Genomic DNA, 22,300 nt, shown 5'->3' with positions numbered 1-22,300 from the left:
TGCAGTTCCTGGTGCTGACAGGAGCTGTGAGGGCTCCCCTCAACCTTTCCTTCTCCGGACTGAACATTCCCAGCCTGGCTCCTGTCCCTTTATCAGCCTCACATCCCTCTGCTCCACCAATTCCCTGTCCCCTTCTGCTGAGTTTACTTTTATCCAGGAGCCTTTCAAGTGCTGCTATTGTAGCTGGGGCCAGACCCAACCCAGAGCTGAACACATCGATTGGGATTTATTTAAACCCTGCAGAAAAGATTTAAAAAAAAACCCCTCTCACCCCTCTCCACTTGCTGTTAATTTCTGAATTTCTCGCAGATAATACCTGAGCAGAAACAGGATAATCACAACATTAAACACAGGCAACACAAGAGCCCTGCTCCTGGAATAATCATCCCACCCACGCAAACGCTGCTCCTGGGAAGGGAGGCAGGAGCTGAGCTCCATCTGCCTGTGCCAAAGATGCTCCTGTGGGTGTGGGGGATAAAGCTCTGTAGCTGTGCTGAGGTGATTAATCCCAGAGGCTGAATGAGCCTCGTTAATAGGGGGAGATACCAATGATATTTCCCTCAATCTCAGCCCTCCTGGGAGGATGCTGAGGGGAAGGCAGAGCCCTGATCCTGCTGGGATTAGTGGCACTTCTCAGGGGCCATGGGGTGTTCTGCACGTTTGGATTCTCAGGGGTGTTCAGCACGTTTGGATTCTCAAAGGCTCACAGGGTTTTCAGCCCATTTGGGGCTCCTGCTGGTGATGAGGTCTCTGCTGTTGAGATGACCCCAAGGTGTTGGAAAGTCTCTTTTTCCCCACCCTGAGACCCAAGAAGAAGTCAGGATTCCTTGGTTCTCCTTCTCAAGGCTGTTTATTTTTCCTTATCTGTCTGGCAGGTCAGGTTGTGGCGCAGTCCCTGCCCTTGGATTGGTGTTAGCTTTTTATACTAAGAACTATGTGTACTTTATTTACAATTACTTTCCAATACCTATCACCTATGTTAGACAGTGAGCTTCTACCTTAAACCAATCTAAAAGTGCCGATATCACAGTAGAAGATTGAGGCCAAGAAGAAGAAGGAGAAGGACAGATCACACCCAGATTCCTCCATCTTGCCTCTTGAACCCCCATTCTAAAAACTTTAAAATTCTACATATTCACCCTGTGATAAATTCACTATCATTCTACTCAAACTCTTGTGGCTTTTAAATCTTCACAAAGTTGGTAATTGTTTCCATGGGCTAAAATCAAAGGCTCAGGTGTTTGTGACTCCGTGCCAAGGTCTCTGTGCCCCCTGCCAGTGTCTGGAACGACCCAGGGCAGCCAGAGGAGTGTTCTGGATTCCGACACTCTGTGTGCTTTTTTTCCTTTCCTAGAAACTTCTCTCAGTGCAGCAATGGAGCAGGGAACGGATGGAAAGTCATTTTCTGTGCCCCTGCAAACTGCTGCGAGGGCAGTTCAGGGGATTCAGTCACTCAGGGCTCACTTTGGCTCCTGGGAATTTGATTTGTTTGCTGATGTTTGCCTCAGCGAGCAGGGAAACGATTCCTTTGGCTGCTGGGTGATCTGATCCAACAACAGCAGGGAATTGTAATTATTGCACTGAGGGTGGTGGGGCAAGACTGAACATGGAAGGATTTTCACCAGGCTCCAAAATCTCCCAGGTTTTTGGGGTGATTCTTAATTAGTTTGGCATTTCCTTCTCCTGCAGAGTCCTTTATTTGAGGGTGATGAATCTGAGGCCACTTTGAGGCTGTTTTTATTCTATTATTATGTATTCTATTATATTTTTATAATCATACAATATTTATATATTATTTATAATTATATAATATTTTACATTATATTATGTATTTTTATTATATCTTTATTATATTATCATATTATCAATTATGTAATATGTTGTTATTTATATTAATTATTAATTAATTAATTATTATAATTATATTTTATATTATGTTATATTATGTTGTATTATGTAATATTATGTTATGCTATACTTTATTTCAATTAATATATAATTTAATAATATTATAGTTTAATATATTATATTATTATGTCTTTATATTATCATATTGTTACTATTAATTTTATAATGCTAACAATATTTTATTACTATAATATATAATTTAATAACAGTATAATTTACCAATATATAATTAATATAAACATATAATATTTTAAATAATTATTATTTTAACTAATTTTTGTATATGATATAATTTTAATTTATTTTTCTTACTTATTTTTGCAGCCTGACAGGCACCACAGTCCCTGACCTCATTGTCAGCACCCAGCACCAGATGTGGCTCCTGTTCCAGACCGACAGTGTCAGCAACCTGCTGGGCTTCAAAGCCACCTACGAAGGTAACCCAGGCTCCTCCCTCCCAATTCCCCTTTTCCCAAAATATCAGGGACCAGCTGAGTGCAGGGACTGGGGAGAAAAGGGAGCTCCTCTAAATAAATCAAAAATCAGTGCAGGGACTGGGGAGAAAAGGGAGCTCCTCTAAATAAATCAAAAATCAGTGCAGGGACTGGGGAGAAAAGGGAGCTCCTCTAAATAAATCAAAAATCAGTGCAGGGACTGGGGAGAAAAGGGAGCTCCTCTAAATAAATCAAAAATCAGTGCAGGGACTGGGGAGAAAAGGGAGCTCCTCTAAATAAATCAAAAATCAGTGCAGATATTGGGGAGAAAAGGGAGCTCCTCTAAATAAATCAAAAATCAGTGCAGATATTGGGGAGAAAAGGGAGCTCCTCTAAATAAATCAAAAATCAGTGCAGGGACTGGGGAGAAAAGGGAGCTCCTCTAAATAAATCAAAAATCAGTGCAGGGACTGGGGAGAAAAGGGAGCTCCTCTAAATAAATCAAAAATCAGTGCAGGGACTGGGGAGAAAAGGGAGCTCCTCTAAATAAATCAAAAATCAGTGCAGATATTGGGGAGAAAAGGGAGCTCCTCTAAATAAATCAAAAATCAGTGCAGGGACTGGGGAGAAAAGGGAGCTCCTCTAAATAAATCAAAAATCAGTGCAGGGACTGGGGAGAAAAGGGAGCTCCTCTAAATAAATCAAAAATCAGTGCAGATATTGGGGAGAAAAGGGAGCTCCTCTAAATAAATCAAAAATCAGTGCAGATATTGGGGAGAAAAGGGAGCTCCTCTAAATAAATCAAAATGGGTGCAGGGACTGGGGAGAAAAGGGAGCTCCTCTAAATAAATCAAAGCTCTGCAGATTTGTTTCTTTTTATTTTTTTCCTTAAGAGTTTCCTTTCCCATCCAACCTGAGTGAGGGCTGTCCCATTGCCATTTCAGGTGTTTTATTGGGAAAAAAGATGGGAATTTCAGCAACAGGTTGTGCCTGTGGGAAGGGATGGAATGGGGAATCTCTGGTTCCAGCAGGTCTCTGGTATCAGCTGCTTTAAACTGGGCTGTTTCAGGTGAAATCAAGGTTAATAAAAGTTAATATTGGGATTTTTTAAAAAAATCTTCCCAGAATGCAGCAAAATGTGAGTGCTCAAGTCTGGCCTAAGCTTGTGTTTGCTGTTGTCATGGGTGTTGGCGTGTTCTGACCCCATGTTGGGGTGGAACAGGATGGGCTTTAAGGCCTCTTCCAACCCAAACCAGTCTGGGATTCCCTGAAGGAGATAAAAAAGGATCTAAAGAGGAAACTCAGCAAGGAGGGGGTGAATTAAAAGGAAAAATCCCTTCCTGCCCCTCCCTGCCACCCAAAAACAGCAGAGCAGGTGCAGCACTGGGCCTGGCTTTGCTAGGACCAGCATCGCATTAAACCCTGTCCTGAGCTTTAGGCCAGGCTTAAACACCAGGAACCTTGGCAAAAAGAGCTCAAAGCCCTTCTGTGGCTCCTGCTTTGTGACAAACTCAAGCCATTAAATTTCATTTAATTTAAATTAAATTTAATTTAATGGGAGAGCAGAGCAACAGGGATGGAAACCCCTTGGCCTCCTCAGAGACCCCAACACCAACAAAACAGTGAGGCAGGAGATGCAGAACCTAAAATAAGATAAATCCAGGGCTGGATTCCCACCTGGATAATTGGCAAAAGAGCTGCAGGAAGCAGCAGCTCATCCCAGCAAAGTTTGAAAAAAAGAAAAATAAAATCCTTATTCCTTCTGCTGAAGAACTGGAGTTTATTCCAAGCAAGAGCATAAAGGTAAATCAATTGTATCAATTCCTGTGGTAAGATGAAAAAGTTTGATGAAAAGCAGAAAGGGCAGGGGAGGAAATCTCCACCTCCAGCCCTGCAGAGCTCCTAAGCCTCTTTAGCACCGTGGGGCTGAATTCCAGCTCTCCACAGCCAAAGCCTTGCTCAGCACTCCCCTGACAATAAACAGCTTTTAATCATCCCCTGCCTGCAGCAGGGGGCTCAGACCTGACTCAGCTCCTTCCCAATTCCAGCAGAAATCCAAATTAAATTAGTGTGGGAGCGCCCATAAATCTGGTTTTAATTTGAACTTCTGGCTTTCTATTAAAACAATGAGACAGTGAATTACAATTTGGCTTTGTTCTGGTTTTTGGTGGAGTTTTTTGTGATGTTTCTGTTCTTACCACAGCAATTTATAAAATTCATTTACATTTATGCTGTTGCTTGGCATAAACTCAGGTTCATCAGTAGAAGAAATAAAGGTTGAATGGGCTGGGAATTCTGCAGGAATATCCTGATGGATGTTGAAGGCACCAGCTCCAGGGCAAGGAGTTTTCCCAACAAATCACCCAATTTCATTCATTCTTGGAGGCAAAAACTAAAAGGCAACAGAAACACCCTCCTCTAAATTCCTACCTGACAGCATAAGCTTTAATTAATTAAACCAAGGTCATTTAAGTACAAAATCCTGTGTGTAAGGTAAAATCCTTTAGGCTGGAATGAGATAAAAATGGGATCATTTTCATTCATTCTTGGAGGCAGAAACTAAAATGCAACAAAAACACCCTGGTCTTGATTCCTCCATATTCTTACCTGACACCATTAGCTTTAATTAATTAATTAAGCCAAGGTCATTTAAGTACAAAATCCTGAGTGTGAGGTAAAATCCTTTGGGCTGGAATGAGATAAAAATGGGATCATTTTCATTCATTCTTGGAGGCAGAAACTAAAATGCAACAGAAACACCCTCCTCCCTAAATTCCTACCTGACACCATAAGCATTAATTAATTAAGCAAGTTCATTTAAGTACAAAACCTGTGTGTGAGGTAAAATATTTTCCTGGGTGTTTCCTGGCTGGGGATGAGATTTGTGGGGTTTCCACAGTCTCAAAAATCCTTCACCCTGTGGCTACCCCTTCCAGAAAACTGAGTTTGACTTGCTGGCAGCTCCAAAAATCCTCATTTTCCCTCAGAAAACCCCTCATTTTCCCTCAGAAAAAATCTTCATTTTCCCTCAGAACAATCTTCATTTTCCCTCAGAAAAAAAATCCTCATTTCCCCTCAGAAAAATCCTCATTTTCCTTCAGAAAAAAATCCTCATTTTCCCCTCAGAAAAATCCTTATTTTCCCCTCAGAAAAATCCTCATTTTCCCCAGAAAAATCCTCATTTTCCTTCAGAAATGATGCAGGCAAGAACAGGAATTCCCAGGGAGGAGCATCCTGGATTTGGGGAGGTGTGAGGGAGTTTTTTTTCTCATTCCTCACCCAATTTCCCACCCACCACCCTCAGCCAAACATCACAAAGAGCTCTGCAAAATTCCTGCTGCTACATTTTTCCCTCAGAAAATGCAGTTTTGACAAAAAATTTCCCCTTGTATGAATAATATTTGATGGAGAAAGCTGTGAAAGATTCATGTCAACTTGTTTCCTTTCAATAATGTCAAAACACTTGGTTTGGATGTTCTTGTTTAGTTTTGACTTTTATTATTCTAATGTGGAAGTGATTTTACTTTAAACATTCATCAGGAGGAATGTTTCAATCTTATTGAAGTAACATGTTTTGATATTTTTGAATCACTCCTTTTTTTTTTTAAATGGAACTTCTGCCCTGCTCAATATTTTATGGATTTTACTCCCTCACACAAAGAAATGCAGGAACCAGGGGATTTTTCTCAGGTCAAAAAATGGAATTGCCGAATAAATTCAATTTCCTGACCTCTGTGAGGTGATGAAACCTTCCAGCTGTGTTTGCCTGCTGCTGACAAGGAGAGGGTGGGAATTGGGAGCTCTAATTCCTCATTTTCCTCCCATTTTTAACCCACTTATTTGAGTTGGGGTCGTGCAGAGTGACAGGAAAGGGTGAGGAGGGAGGAGACCCTGCAGTGATGTCTTGATTCTCTCTCATCCAAGGGTCAAAATGCTGATTTTACCTCACTTGGCTGCATTTTTTCTGAGCTCCTGATGCCCTCAGCACATCCTGATTTTACTGATGCTGCACATTCCCAGTTCCCTTTGGAATTCCAGCTCTGGAAATTCTGCTTTTCCCCAAGCTGGAGCTGCTTGGTGCAGAATTCCTGTGATTCCCATCCCTGCAGGGCCACCAGCCCAAGCTGAGGGAAACATTTGGGGTTGGCTCTGGGGTTTTGGCATCTCTGACCCTTCTGGGAAGCTTCCGTGGCCTTCAGGAGGATGGGGCTGCCATGGCTCAGGCAGGAATTTTTTGTGTCCATTTGTGGAGTTTTGAGGCTGCCACGATGGGAATTTTTTGTGTCCATGTGTGGAATTTTGGGGCTGCCAGGATGGGGTCAGGCATAAATTTTTTGTGTTGGTGTGTGGAGTTTTGGGACTGCCAAAATTAGGAATTTTTTGTGTCCATGTATAGAAGTTTTGGGGCTGCCAGGATGGGAAGTTTTACGTCCATTCGGGGCTGCCATCATGGGAACTTTTTATGTCCATTTTTGGAGCTTTGGTGCTGCCATAATGGGAATTTTTTGTGTCCGTGTGTAGAAGTTTTGGGGCTGCCAAGATGGGAATTTTTAATATCCATTTGTGCGGGCATTTCAGGGCTGCCACAATGGGAATTTTTTATGTCGATGTGTAGAAGTTTTGGGGCTGCCAAGATGGCAATTTTTAATATCCATTTGTGCAGGCATTTCGGGGCTGCCAGGATGGGAATTTTTTGTGTTCATGTGTGGAATTTTGGGACTGCCAGGATGGGGTCAGGCAGGAACTTTTTGTGTCCGTTTGTGGAGGAGTTTCAGGGCTGCCAGGATGGGAATTTTTTGTGTCCATGTGTGGAATTTTGGGGCTGCCAAAATGGGAATTTTTATTTCCACTTGTGGAGTTTTAGGGCTGCCATCCCTGGCACTTGCTCACTGCATTTCCAGGTTCCAGGGTGTGGAAGGGAAGGGATGACAGCCAAGGGTGTTCTGAGTGGCAGCAGGGAGCATCCCCAGCCCCCAGGTCCCCATCAGACACGCTGATAAATGTTCCACATCCACTCCCTCCCATCCCAGCTCGTTGCTATTCCTTGAGTTTTCCAGCTGAATTTTCATTTCATGCTAAGCACTGTTGGCCTTGTGCGTTTTTTGAGGGGAGGAATGAACAGTTCAGTGCAGCTTTAACACCCAAAATTTTCATTTTCCATCCCTAATGTGCAAGTGCAGCTCCTAAACAGTCGGATTTGGAAAGTGTGCAGGAAGATCTGTAAATCCTGGCAATGTGCTTTCACTGAGAGGCAAAAAAACCTCAGCCTGTTTCATGAAAACTTTTAATATTAATTTATGTTAAATTATTTTGGGGATGCTTCATTAGCTAGCAGTGAGTTTTCAGCTCGAGATGCAGCAGAAGCTCTGTGACTTCTGCTCAAAATACACCTGGATGTGGAGTTGCCTGGAGCCAGAATAATAATGAGGGTGCTTGTTGTTATTCCAGCCAAATTGGGATATTAGAGGGAGTCATGCAAATCTCAGCTCCCGTGGTTTGCCTCTGTAAAGGAAGTGTCAGAAAAGAAATTTCCAATTTGGTGCAAGAAATTGGAAACGGGGAGGAAAAAGACAGCGAGACTGATCAGAGATGATGGGGATAAAAACCAGAGGAGTGTGGAGCAGATAAATAATGTGGGAACACTAAGGAAGAATGAAAGAATGAAGTTTTTGGGGCTAAAAACCAGAGGATTGGCAAAGGAGTGTGGGGCAGATAAACAATGTGGGAACACTCAGGAGGAATGAAATTTTTGGGGATATATCCAAAGGATTGGGAGTGGAAAGGAGAGTGGAGCAGGTAAATAATGTGGGGACACTAAAGAGGAATGAAGGAATGAAGTTTTTGGAGCTAAAAACCAAGAGGACTGGGAGAGGATTGAGCAGCAGATAAATAATGTGGAAATACTCAGAAAGAATGAAGTTTTTGGGGATAAATACAAAGGATTGGGAGTGGAAAGGAGAGTGGAGCAGATAAATAATGTGGGAACACTAAGGAGGAATGAAGGAATGAAGTTTTTGGAGCTAATAATGATCCAGGGCAGGGAGCCTTTTGGAAATGGGATTGAGGGGAGCAGGAGGTAACAGGAAATTGTGCCTGGGGTTTATTTGGAGTCCAAATCAGAGAGGGATTAACTCTGTGTGAATGGGAATGGGGTTTAGGAGAGAATCGGGGTTGGGATGCCACAACCTGTGGGGGCTTCACCAGCTGGGCCTCAGCCCCTTCCCCACACCCAAATTCTCTCTTCCAGCCCCTTCCCACACCCAGATTCTGTTTTCTCTCTTCCAACTCCTTCCCCACACCCAAACCCTGTGTTTTCTCTCTTCCAGCCCCTTCCCACACCCCAATCCTATGTTCTCTCTTCCAGCCTCTTCTCCACACCCAAATTTTGTGTTCTCTCTCTTCCAGCCCTTTCCTCACACCCAAATTCTTTCTTCCAACCCCTTCCCACACTCAAATCCTGTTTTCTCTCTTCCAGCCCCTTTCCCGCACCCAGATTCTCTGTTCCCTCTTCCAACACCCTGACCCTGTGTTCTTTCTCTTCCACCCTCTTCCCCACACCCAAATTCCTGTTTTCTGTCTTCCAACCCCTTCCCCACACCCAAATTCTCTGTTTTCTCTCTCCCAGCCCTTTCCCTCACCCAACCCCGTGTTGTTTTTCGTTGCAGAGATTGACCAGGGCAGCTGTGGGGACCCCGGCGTCCCCGCCTTCGGCCGCCGCGAGGGCTCCCGCTTCCGCCACGGCGACACCCTGCACTTCCAGTGCCAGCCCGCCTTTGAGCTCAAGGGCCACAAAAGCATCACCTGCCAAAAGAGCAGCCAGTGGTCTGCTCAGAAACCTGTGTGTGTTTGTAAGTGGGTCAGCAGTGCCCTGGGTGCCCTCTGAGGGGACACCGAGGTGGTGGCGCCTGCCCCGTGGCACCTTCAGCCAGCTTGGGGACAGGTTTGGGGTCTTCACTGGGCAGGGCAGGGGAGATTTGGGCTGTGCTGGGCTCCCCCTGCCTTGTCCTGAGGGAAAAAAATCAGCCCTTGGTGGTAGCACAGACAGGGCATGGCCAAGTTCCACATTTAAACGTGGAGTCTCTTTGTAGAGATGGATTTGGGCTGTGTTTGGTTCTCCCTGCCTTGTCCTGAGGGAAAAATCAGCCCCAGGTGGAGAGGACCCAGCAAATTCACAATTTAAACCTGGATTCTGTTTGTAGAGATTGATTTGGGCTGTGCTGGGTTCTCCCTGCCCTGAGAGAAAATGAAGTCCTTGGTGGCCAGCACAGACAGGACATGGCCAAATTCACAATTTAAACCTGGGGTCTCTTTGTAGAGATGGATTTGGGCTGTGGTGGGCTCTCTCTGCCTTGTCCTGAGGGAAAAATCAGCCCTTGGTGGACAGGACCCAGCAAATTCCAGATTTAAACCTGGATTCTCTTTGCAAAGAGAGATTTGGGCTGTGCTGGGCTCTCCCTTCCCTTCCCAGAGGGAAAATCAAATCCTTGGTGGCCAGCACAGACAAGACCCGGCCAAATTGACAATTTAAACATGGATTCTGTTTGCAAAGAGAGATTTGGGCTGTGCTGCCCTGCTCTGAGGGAAAATCAGTCCTTGGTGGCCTTGGCACAGAAAGGACCCAGCAAATTCCAGATTTAAACTTGAATTCTCTTTGTAGAGAGAGATTTGGGCTCTTCAGTGCTCTCTCTGCCCTGCCCTGAGGGAAAATCAAGTCCTTGGTGGCCAGCACAGACAGGACACGGCCAAATTCACAACTTAAACCTGAATTCTCTTTTTACCCCCTCATTTTTTCCCTCATGATCCGACCCTCTCCAGGCTCCCTCCTGCTGGGCCTCAGTTTTACATTTGTTGCCCCATTCTCAGCAGGTTTGGGATATTCTGCTCTCTGTGGTGACTCAGGATCACATTTTGGGGTGGAAATGGGAGTTCTGCCCAGTCCCTGTGGGGTTTCAATGCTCTCAGTGTCCTCTGTAGATATATTGAGCAATTTGCTTTATTGCCCTGACAGGACCTTCCTGCAGGAATTTTCCCCAGAGTTTTCCCTCTGTTTCCCCCAGCTGGTGATAACCTCACTCTTCTTTTTATCTCCTTTTCTGCTTTTTTTAAATCTCCTTTTCTACTTTTGTTGGCTCTGTTAAAATCTGGGCCTTGTTGGAGCAGGGGAGTGAGGCTGAACCTGAAAAAAACCAGGAAAATGCAGTTGAGGGAGGGGAGAATGCAGAGGGAGAAAGCAAAAATGTTCTTTTTAGAAGTTCAGGTGCCAAACTGGGTGGAATTCCAGTGAAAATGTGGTGTGACAGGAGCTAATCCATGAAAAAGATGGAGCTGGGGGGGAAAAAAACAGGTTTTGCAGAGGGTCTGGAGAGTTGGGAGAAAATTGGGGGTCATGGAGAAGGGGGAGAACCAGTTTGGATTCAGTGCCTTTATTTTCAAATATTTATTTAAGCTCAGAGAAATACCTGGGGAAAGGAAGCAATTCCTCTGAGTCCTCCCTTTTCCAGCTGCCATCCCTCCCTTCCTGTTTGGTTTTTTTTATTTGTAAGCAAATCAGCTGGAGGTGCTGCTGAGGAAAAAAATATTGGAGTTTTTCCTGGGAGGTGGGAAGTGTTAGACTGGTCCTGTGCTGGTTTTTCCTTTTAATTTCTTGGAATTTCAGGTGAATTTGGACAAGTTGGTGTGGTTGAGGCTGGTGCTGAGAGTTTGAAATGAGGATAAACTTGTGGTTTGTGCTCAGGGCAGCAGGACTGGGTGGTAACAGAGTAAAAAGGAGATTTTTGGTTAAAAAGGATTATTGATGTTGATCAAATCAAGCCCCATCCATGCAAAGCATGGCAGGAATCTTTCAGTTCCAATAATTCCAGTGTGATCTGTTCTCTGTGGCTCTTGGGATATTAATGGATCAAAAAAACAATGTGCAGGCAATGGGAAAAATGTGAAAAATGTCTCACAGACCCCTCCTGACCTTCACTCCTGATTTATTGTGGAGCAGGAGGGGTCACAAAATGGACAAAATGTGTTTGAATTCCAGGTGGGAAATGTTGGGAGAACATCAGATGTGAGGGGGAGAAATGAGGGAACCCTTTTGCTTCTGTGAAATTTGGATTTGGGGGGTTTGTTTCTTTGAAATTTGGGGTTTGGGGGTAGTCTCTTTGTAATTTGGGTGTTGGGGGGTTGTTCCTGTGGAATTTGGGGAGTCTGGTTGGTTTTGGGGTATCTGTGGGTGTGTTCCTCTTAAGTATGGGTGTTTGACTCTAAAATATCAGTTTCTGGGTGTCCGTTTCTTTACAATTTAGGTGTCTGAATGTTTGTTTCTGTCCAATTTGAGTGTCAGGGTATCTGTTCCTGTACTTTGTGGGTGTCTGGGTGTTTATTTTTGTACAATTTGAGTGCCTGGGTGTTTATTTCTATACAATTTGCAAGTCTAGGTGTTTATTTCTGTACAATTTGAGTGTCTGGGATCTGTTTCTGTACAATTTTAGTGTCTGCATGGCTGTTTCTGTGCAATTGTGTGTATCTGGCTGTTTGTTCCTGTTCCATCTGGGTGTCTGTTCCTGTTCAGTGTGGGTGGGTGTCTGAGTGTTTATTTTTGTACAATTTAGGTATTTGGGTGTCTGTTTCTGTGAGATTTGGATGGTTGGGTGTCTGTTCCTGTTCAATGTGAGTGTCTGGATGTTTTTTCCCCTGTTAAATTTGGGTGTTTGAGTGTCTGTTCCTGTTAAATTTGGGTGTCTGGGAGTTTATTTCTGTACAATTCAGATGTCTAGGTGTCTATTCCTGTTCAGTTTGAGCGTGTGAGTGTTTATTTCTGTACAATTTAGATGTCTGGATGTTTGTATCTGTAGTTTGGGTGTCTTTCTGTACAGTTTGAGTGTCTGGCTTTGGGTGATGGCTGAAATTCTTCTCTCTGTCTTGCACCATCCTGCACTGTTTGAACCAACTCCATAATTTGTTTTTGGCTTTAAAAATGGCATTTCCAGGGTTGGGGGATGTGGTGTCTGTCACAGGCCTGGGCAGTTCCACACCCAGAACTTGATTTTTGGACAGAATTTGTTCCTTTTTCTCAGCAAAACAGGCTTGGGGGGACATTGGATGAACATCCCTGAACGAAAACCCTTGTGCTCTGATTTGGGGATAGAATATCCTGTGGCTGGGGAGATTATTCAGTTTATAAACAGAGAATCAGCTCCATAATTCCAGCTCTGGAGCTGCTGACACTGAGGATGGAGATGTGGTGAGGGAGAGATCCAGGGTGGGAATTGCTGTTCAAACATCCTCGTGTGGAGTAGAGAATAAAACCCCTCATTTCCTGGTTTTATTTGTCCCCAAAATTCACTGAATCAGGTTTATTTGACAGAAAGAGCAGGGCCCTGGTGCTCCTGGGGGGGTTCTGCAGTGAGAGGATCTTTGAGGGATCTTTGTTCTTCCCTTCCCTTCTCCTCCTGCTTTTCCCAAATTTTCACCCTGCATTTCCCTCTGTGTGCTTGACCCGTGCCAGGCAGTGCTGTCATTTTCCACGAGGGATAATTGTGGCACTTGGAGTGACAATAAATGTCATTGTCACCTCCTTGGGCAGAGTTCCTGCCTTGGTTCAGGTGCCCTCTGCCAGTTCTGGGAGAGTCCTTCCAGAATTTCTGCTGCAGCTTCAGTTTGTTGGGATCACACTTGGAAAATTCAGGTTTTTCTGGACCCGCCTCGTGTTTGACAGGGAATTTAATGGTGGGGGAGTAAAAGGGAGGGGAGTAAAAGGAGTGGATTTGGGCCCCAAAATTCTTGGGAATGGGAAGGGTCTGCACTGACCCCAGCAGGGTTGGGTTGGTTGGCGTCGCTCAGCAGTTTTGGGATCGTTGTGGTCATTACTGGGAAGGTTTGGGGGTAAATCTAGGAAAGTTTGGATGGATTTGGAGCAAGCACATTCATTTCTGGAAATGTTTGGGTTTGGGATTCATGTGATCGTTCCTGGGAATGTTTGAATGAAACATGTTCATTTCTGGAAATATTTGAGTAGGTTTGGGATTCATGTGATCATTCCTAGGAATGTTTGGATTTGGGGATAAATCTGAGAAAGTTTGAATGGATTTGGAGCAAACACATTCATTTCTGGACATGTTTGGGTTTGGGATTCATGTGGTCATTCCTGGTAGTGTTTGAATGGATTTGGGATTAACGTGGTTGTTCCTGGGAATGTTGGATTTGGTTTGGGAATGTTGGATTTGGTTTGGGATTCATGTGGTCATTCCTGGGAATGTTTGATTGGGTTTGGGATAAATCTGTTCATTCCTGGGAATATTTGAATGGATTTGGGATTCATATGGTCATTCCTAGGAAAGTTTAGGGATAAATCTGGGAATGTTTGGATGGATTGGGAGCCAACACATTCATTTCTGGAAATGTTTGAGTTTGGGATTCATGTGGTCATTCCTGGGAGTGTTTGATTTAATTTGGATTAATGTGGTCGTTCCTGGGAATGTCTGAATGGATTTGGGATAAATCTGTTCATTCCTGGGAATGTTGGATTGGGTTTTGGATTCATGTGGTCATTCCTGGGAGTGTTTGAATGGATTGAGGATAAACATGTTCATTTCTGGGAGTGTTTGAATGGATTTGGAACAAATCTATTCATTCCTGGCAGTGTTTGATTCCATTTGGGGATAAATCTGTTCATTTCTGGGAGGGTTTGGGTTTGGGGAGAAACGTGTTCATTCCTGGTTGGTTTTGAATGGACTGGGGACAAATGTGTTAATTCCTGGGTATGTGTGAGTGGATTTGGGATAAATGAGTGTGTTCCTGGGTTTGTTTTTTAACACATCTTCATTCCTGGGAATGTTTGGATAGATTGGGAACAGATGTGGATAAATGTATTCATTGCTAGGTATATTTAATGGATTTGGGATAAATGTGTTCGTTAACATCCCAGTTATTCCTGCCAAAAAAATCTGCCACAGGAAAGTGGTGGCTGCCCAAAAGTGTCCCCCCAGCCCCTGAGGGACAGTCCCATGCAGCATTGGCAGGGAGAGGTGAACAGCAGCACCACGAGGCTTTTTTGGGCCAAAAAAATGCCCACAAACTTCCACTTTCTTGTGGCCACTGCCAAAATTCCCAAGGGAGCTGCTGGGAGAGGAAGAGCTCTGTTGGAAATGATGGGAATTCAGGAGAGGAAGGTGCAGAAGCTTTTCAGGAGCAGATGGCTGCAGGATCCAGCCCTGTCCCAGTGGGGATCAGCAGTTCCCAGTTAAGTTTTTTAAAACTTCAGCTCCTTCCCAAAGCCAGGCCCTGCTCCTGCTGGAGTGGGTGGCAGTGAAACCTGCTCTTCTCTGCACATCTATTTTAAATTCTGTGATATTTTCCTCAAGATTTGCTTCCCAAAACCTGCCTGGTTTTCATTCTTCTCCTCATACCTGCAGTCCCACCCCCAGACTGAGCTGAGTTTTGTTGCTCTGAAATGACAAAACCCTCCCGGTTAATTTTGCTCCAAACTCCTTCCCTCACCTCCCACCTGCCCTGAGGTGCCACAAGGTTTTTAGGAGGAAAAGGCACCATGAGATGCAGATTTTTATCTTTTTTTTGCCCTTGGAATAACAGATACAGAAAGAGGAAAATACAAAATGTGAAGAACTTCGCTGCCCAGCTGGAGCAGTGCCCTGAGCTTCCAGCACTGTCCTGCTTTCCCAGCCCATCACCAAGGAGGAATTTTTGGAAAAAAAATTGAAATGCAAAGCAGAAAATCCACTCCTGTCTCCCAGCTCTCTCCCAAGAGGTCTGTGGGAGCAGGATCTAAAAACTGAGAGGAAAGTCAAGAATTTTGGATTGTTTCCATGGAAACTGCAGTTGTTCCAAGGATTCCTTGCTTGGTTTTCAGCTCCTGACCCTGCTCCTGTGGTGTGACCTCACTTTGGGATCAGCCCTGGGTTCTCCTGAAGGATGAGCAGGGATGGAGGCAGGAACAGGAGGAGAGAGGTGGGATCTGGGAAGGGAGAGTAAAAGGGAAAAGAGAGGAAAGAGAAAGAGAGAAAAGAGAAAGAGAAGAGAGAAAAGAGAAAGGAAAGCAAAGGGAGAAAAGAGAAAGAGAGAAAAGAGAAGAGAGAGAAGAGAAAGAGAAGAGAGAAAAAGAGAAGCGAGAAGAGAGAAAAGAGAAAAGAAAACAGAAGAGAGAAAAGAGAAGAGAGAAGAGAAAAGAGAGAATTGCAGGAATTTCTCCTGCCTGCTCCATGTTCACATCCATATCTCTCTCCCAAAAAAAGAACCAAGGAGCTGCTCCTTCCTTGTTTCACTGCTCTAAACCAAGCAGAATCCTGGTGCTGCTTGTGATAACGTGAACAAATCCCTGTGCTGGTTCATTCATGCCGTGGTCTCGCTGCTCTGTGTCTGCTGTGATTTATTCTGTATTTAATAAAGGGATTTTTCTCATTGCCTTTGCAGTAATTGGTCAGCAATAAGGATTATTGGCAAATGTAGCAATTATCGACAAATAAAAAAAAAATTATTGACACAGGCAGCTTTGTAAACAGGCCCCTGTGCTGTGCACATAATGAAATGGCCTCTGCTGGCATTTAACAAGGGTAATGAATATTAATTGCAGCCAGGGCTGCTGATGGGCAGCTGCAGGCAGCAGGGCTGGCCTCTGTCATGTTGGGGATGGCTCCTGCTGCTCAGGGCTCTTTGGGATGCTCCAGGTGCAGCTGGGCTGTCTCCATCCTCTTCCTCCTGACAGCCTGGCCCTGCCTGTGACACGCTGTTAAACAGCTCCTGGTTTGTCCCAGTGTGCAGCTGCAGGGAGGCTGGAGGGGCAGAGCTGAAACCTCCTTCCAAGTGAGGGAAAAACTCCTTTCAAGTGAAGAAAAATCTTCCACATAGAAGAAAAACCTCCTTCCATAGTAAGGAAAAATTTCCTTCCAAGTGAGGGAAAACCTCCTTCCATAGTGATGAAAAATCTTCCACAGAGAAGGAAAACCTTCTTCCATGGTAATGAAAAATCTCCTTCCAGAGAGAGAAAAAAATCTCCTTCCACAGCAAGGAAAAACCTTATTCCATGGCAATGGAAAACCTCCATCCACAGTGAAGAAAAATCTTCCACAGAGATGGAAAACCTCCTTCCATGGTAAGGAAAAATCTCCTTCCAGAGAGAGGAAAAATTTCCTTCCACAGAGAAGAAAAACCCCCTTCCAAGTGAGGGAAAAACTCCTTCCATAGTGAAGAAAAGCCTTGCACAGAGAAGAAAAATCTTCCACAGCAAGGAAAAACCTTCTTCCACAGCAATGGAAAACCTTCTTCCAAGTGAAGAAAAATCTTCTACAAAGAGGGAAAATCTCCTTCCATGGTAAGGAAAAATCTCCTTCCAGAGAGAGGAAAAATTTCATTCCACAGTGAAGAAAACTCTTCCACAGAGAAGAAAAACCTTCTTCCATAGTAAGGAAAAATCTCCTTCCACAGAGAAGGAAAACCTCCTTCCACATAAGGAAAAATCACCTTCCATAGTGAGGAAAAATCTCCTTCCAGAGAGAAGAAAAATCTCCTTTCACAGAGAGGAAAAATCTCCTTCCGCAGTGAGGGAAAACCTTGCACAGAGAAGGAGAACCTCCTTCCATGATAAGGAAAAATCTCCTTCTAGGGAGAAAAAAAATCTCCTTTTATGGCAAGGAAAACATCCTTCTACAGTGAAGAAAAATCTTCCACATAGAAGAAAACCCTCCTTCTGCAGTGAAGGAAAACCTTCCACAGAGAGGGAAAACCTCTTTCCACAGTGAGGTAAAACTTCCTTCCATAGTGAGGGAAACCTCCTTCCAAGTGAGGGAAAACCTCCTCTGCCTCACCAGATGAAGAAAATCATCATCTCACAGCCTCCGTGGTGTTGTTCATGAACCCTGTGGCTCCCTGGGCTGGATGTTCCCCTCTGGGATGTGATTCCAGCTCCCCTCTCCATCAAGGGGAGCTTTTTCCTGGCCACAGCTTGGCCCTCCAGCTCCAACTCGCATTTCTCCTCACTGATCTTATGGAAAATCAAAATCCTCGTTTACTTCCCTGCAGTGGAGACTCTTGGAGGGTTTTGTGGTTTTTTTTTTTTTATCAGCTCCTCTTTAATCTGTCACTTTGTTTTATCTGGCAAAGGTTAATTTTATATTCTTCCCTCGCTCTGCTCCTCTCCCCTTTGTCAGCAAGTCCTTTGTTGTTTTATTTTCTGAACTAGCGACTGCACCTCTCTCTTGCTGGGCTGCTGGAGGTCCTGGCTGAATGCTAATTCACCCCTTTGGATTTAAAAATTTAGAGGAGACACCTCATCCCTGCTGCTGAGACATTTCCCTGGGTGCAAATGAATTTATTTTCAATTTTCCTCAGGCAGATTACACCGTGCTTATGCTGACAGAATTATTTGACAGCATCCCCTGATATTTCAGCATCTGGTAGAGAGAGAGCCCAGAAAAAAAATCCTGAGGATGTTTTGCAGTTTGTTTTCCCTTTAATCTGCTCTCTTTGTGGCTTTGAGAGCAGGGAATGGATTGTGCAGCTCCGTGACCTTGATAACGTCACAGGAACGTCCGAATTGTTTGATCCCAGCCCATTAAGTGGTGAGGGGAGACAGAGGGAAAATAACAGAGGGAGGCAGAGCACTGATCCAAATAATTGTCTAAACGCCAACCCCAAGCCAAGCTCATCCTCTGTGCCAGGAATTAGGGAGATGGATGTTCCCAATAATGGGTTTTACCACGGGTGGCGGTGGGGAAAAGGGATGAGCAAAGCATCCGTACATAAAATATCCCAAAGTTTGGGCAGGTTGCACTCCAAAGGCAGCCTTGCCTTCCCGAATTAATGGGCCTTGGCAGCTGCAGCTTGGGATGGATTGAACCCCTGGAGAGCTTGAAGGGTTTTTCATGCATGTTCTGCCCCTCAGCTTCATTTTAAACATGGTTTTAATTATTTCCGTGGCTTTTTGGGAACCAGCAGAAATCAGGGGTTTATTTGTGGTGGGAAGAGCTTCCCCTCCACCAGAGCTGCAGATTCCTCTGGTTTGTCCCAAACCTCAGCATTTGGGAATGTTCTTGGGCTGTTCCACCTCTCCCAGTGCTCAGCCAGGTGTGAACAACTTCCCAAGGGCGCAGACAGAGCAAATTAACTCCCAGCTCCTTCTCCAAGCACTCCATTTGTCCCACAAATACTCCCTGGTGTGCACGGAAGGAGTTTGATGAATGCAGAGGGGGGAAAAACGAGCTCAGCAGATGGAAAGGGCAGATTTTATTGTGAGCAAACCCCCGAGGAGCCTGCAGCACCCTGGGGATGGATGTGTCACCTGTGGGTGACAGAGCTGAGCCAGGGACAGCAGCAGCGGAGGCTGGAGCAGTGCCCAGAGTGGCTGAGCTGGTTCCTTGCTCCCAAGTTCTGTGGGATTGTGCTGGGATGTGGCCACAGCAAAAAAAAAAAAATAATGTTGAGGCAAAATCTGGCTGGTTCCATGCTGGTTTTATTTTGCACCAGCTCAAGTCACCCACTGGATTTTTGGGAGTTTTCCTGAGAGAATTCACCAGGAAAATGCCAAATCCCACCTAAGAGGCATTTTCTTCCTGCTGTTAAATAGAACTGGAAGGGACTGGAAAATGGCAAATCCACCTAAAATCCTGAATAAAATATTCCGATTTAGTGGTGACCCAAAGATTTAGATTCAGTGGTGACCAGAAGATTGGGATTCGGTGGTGACCCAAATATTTTAATTTAGTTGTGACCAAAATATTTGGATTTAGTGATGACCAAGAGATTCTGATTCAGTGGTGACCAAAATATTTGAATTTAGTAGTGACCAAAAGATTCTGATTTACTGATGACCAAAAGGTTCTGATTTAGTGGTGACCAAAAGATTTGGATTCAGTGATGACCAAAAGATTCTGATTTACTGATAACCAAAATATTCTGATTCAGTGGTGACCAAATGCTTCCCTGCTGCTCCTGTGAGGGAGGGAAATAAAGAACAAATGGAAGGGAACTAATGGAAGATCCAGGGTGGTGTTTTCCCCTCCTGGTTTTTGATGCACATGAAATGCTGATATTTCTGTGATGACAGAATTTCTGTCAGTGGGCTCTGGCAGCCTGAAATCACATTTTCCCTCCTGAGGCAGCCTCAGAGCAGGAACTGTGAATATCCCAGTGAGGAGGCTGAGGGCAGGGCCAGCTGTGGGGACTGATGCCACTTTCCCTTTGCAGTTTCCTGCTTTTTCAACTTCACCAGCCCGTCGGGGACCGTGCTGTCGCCCAACTACTCCGAGGAGTACGGGAGCAGCCTGCACTGCGTGTGGCTGATCATCGCCAACCCCGAGAGCCGCATCCACCTGGCCTTCAACGACTTCGACGTGGAGCCCCAGTTTGATTTCCTGGCTGTCAAGGACGGTGCCACGGCCGAGTCCCCCGTGCTGGGCACCTTCTCAGGGAGCCACATCCCCTCCTCGCTGACCAGCAGTGGCCACGTGGCCAGGCTGGAGTTCCAGACTGACCACTCCATGGAGAAGAGAGGGTTCAACATCACCTTCACCAGTGAGTGTGTGTTGGGTTTGTGTGGTGGGGAGGGATGGTGCATATTATATATATATATATATATGTATATATGTGTATACATATATATGTATATATGTGTGTGTATATATATATATGTGTGTGTGTATATATGTGTGTGTATATGTAAATATGTATATGTATATATGTATATGTATATATAATATATACATATACATATCATATATACATATATGAAATTTCTATATTATATATATTATATATATAGAAAGATATTGTATAATATATATATTATATAGAATCATAAAGTTAGCCATCTTGTCAGAAGGCTAACTTTATGATTATATATTATATATTAATTGTACTTTCATTACTTATGGTTATATTATTTTATGATTATATATTGTATAATTACTTTATGATTATGTCTTATATATTAATAATTACTTTATGATCCTATATTATATAATATATAATCTTATCTTTCATATTAATTAATATATATTAGTTATTGCTTGATTATTATATATTATATATCTTATATTTTTATTATTTAGATTATATCTTATATTAATTTTTTATTAAATATTCTATATTTATTATTATTATCTGGGCATCTCCTCCTCCTCCTGGCACTGGGAAGGGGAAAAATTCAATTTTTCTCAATTTGAGGGTGCAACACCCTCATTTTGGGGACAGGGTCGGGGGGACAGTACAAAAAGTTGCTGATTCTCCTGTTTTCTGTTTCTCTCCTGCTGCTGGCAGCGTTCCGGCACAACGAGTGCCCAGACCCCGGCGTGCCGGTGAACGGGAAGCGCTTTGGGGACAGCCTGCAGCTGGGCAGCTCCGTGTCCTTCCTGTGTGACGAGGGCTTCATCCGCACCCACGGTGCCGAGAGCGTCACCTGCGTGCTGCAGGAGGGCAGCGTGGTGTGGGACAACGCCGTGCTGCGCTGCGAAGGTAAGCCCCAGCGCCTGCCTGCTGCCCATGGGGTAGTTTGGGGTGGTTTGGGGTGGTTTGGGGTGGTTTGGGGTGGTAAAGATCCCATCTCAGCTCTTCCCGTGGGTGTTGTTAGGAAAATTCATCCACAAACACCAGAGGTTTGTGGCCAAAAAGGAGACACAGGAGTCCTGGAACTTTATTCCAATCAAGGCAGAGGCCATGGGGCATTCCACTCAAAGTTTTGGAGGACGCAGCCTCCTTTTTATCCCAATTTCCCAGCTGCATTTCCCTTCTCTCTTTCCCCATTTCTGAGGTACTTGAGAAGTTCAGACTTCCCAGAACACCTGATCCCAGAGATTTCCCTCTAATGTACAACCCTCCCTTCTAATTTCTAATTCTTCCAGAATTTAGGGGTTTTTCCCCATTTCTGAGGTACTTGAGGTACGCCTGATACCAAAGATTCCCCTCTAATATACGACTCTTGCTTTTGATATTTAATTCTTAGGGGATTTAGGAGTTTTTCCCCATTTCTGAGGTACTTGAGAGGTTCAGACTTCCCAGAACACCTGATCCCAAAGATTTCCCTCTAATGTACAAACCTCCCTTTGAATTCTTAATTCTTATGGAATTTAACGGTTTTTCCCATTAATTTTTCTGCGCTGTGATGGTCAGCCCTAGCTTCTGCCTGCTGCCCATGGGGTGGTTTGGGGTGCTGAAGAACCCATCTCAGCTCTTCCCATGGGTGTTGTTAGGAAAATCCATCCACAACTATAGAGGTTTATGGCCAAAAGGAGACAGAGGAGTCCTGGAACTTTATTCCAATCAAGGGAGAGGCCATGGGGCATTCCCTTGGGATCTCTCCAATTTTTAAAGGATGCAGCCTCCTTTTTATCCCAGTTTCCCAGCTGCATTTCCCTTCTCTCTTTCCCCATTTCTGAGGTACTTGAGAGGTTCAGACTTCCCAAAGATTCCCCTCTAATGTACAACCCTCCCTTTTAATTTTAATTCTTAGGGAATTTAGGGTTTTTCCCCATTTCTGAGGTACTTGAGAAATTCAGACTTCCCAGAACACCTGATCCCAAAGATTCCCCTCTAATGTACAACCCTCCCTTTTAATTTTTAATTCTTATGGAATTTAGGGGGTTTTCCCCATTTCCTCCTCCTCCTCTCCTCCTCTTCTCCTCTCCAGGTGAACATTCCTTCAGGGAAAGATATTTCTGGGGGGAATTTTGCAGCCTTTTGGGGTCCAGAATCAAGGTTCTGCCTGTCGGGTCTCACTCTCACATTCCACAGTGTCCAGCCAACACCTTCCAGAATTTTCCACCCCTCTGGAAGGAGGAGTTTGCTGGGGAGGAAGTTTCAGTTCAAATATTCCTGAGCTCTGTTTATTTTCCAATTTTTTTGGTGTGGAATGAATGCTGGGGAATATTTTTTATTGTGGTTTTTTGATGATTTGATGATCAGTTCTTGTTACAGCAGGTATTTTTCTAATAACAATAATAATAATAATAAAAGGTTCTGGTTTG

General features: G+C 44.3%; 1 pseudogene; it reads left to right on the top strand.

The window, feature by feature from the left end:
- The window catches only part of LOC128949461 (CUB and sushi domain-containing protein 2-like), a 139,713-nt pseudogene that overhangs the window by 28,889 nt on the left and 88,524 nt on the right, over positions 1–22,300 (top strand).

This window comes from Melozone crissalis, unplaced genomic scaffold (genome assembly GCF_028551555.1).
Source record: "Melozone crissalis strain CALT ecotype California unplaced genomic scaffold, PUWL_Pcris_2 ptg000236l_1, whole genome shotgun sequence".
Taxonomy (NCBI): domain Eukaryota; kingdom Metazoa; phylum Chordata; class Aves; order Passeriformes; family Passerellidae; genus Melozone; species Melozone crissalis.
The sequence above is the reverse complement of the archived record's forward strand: the minus strand, read 5'-3'. Positions and strand labels throughout refer to the sequence as shown.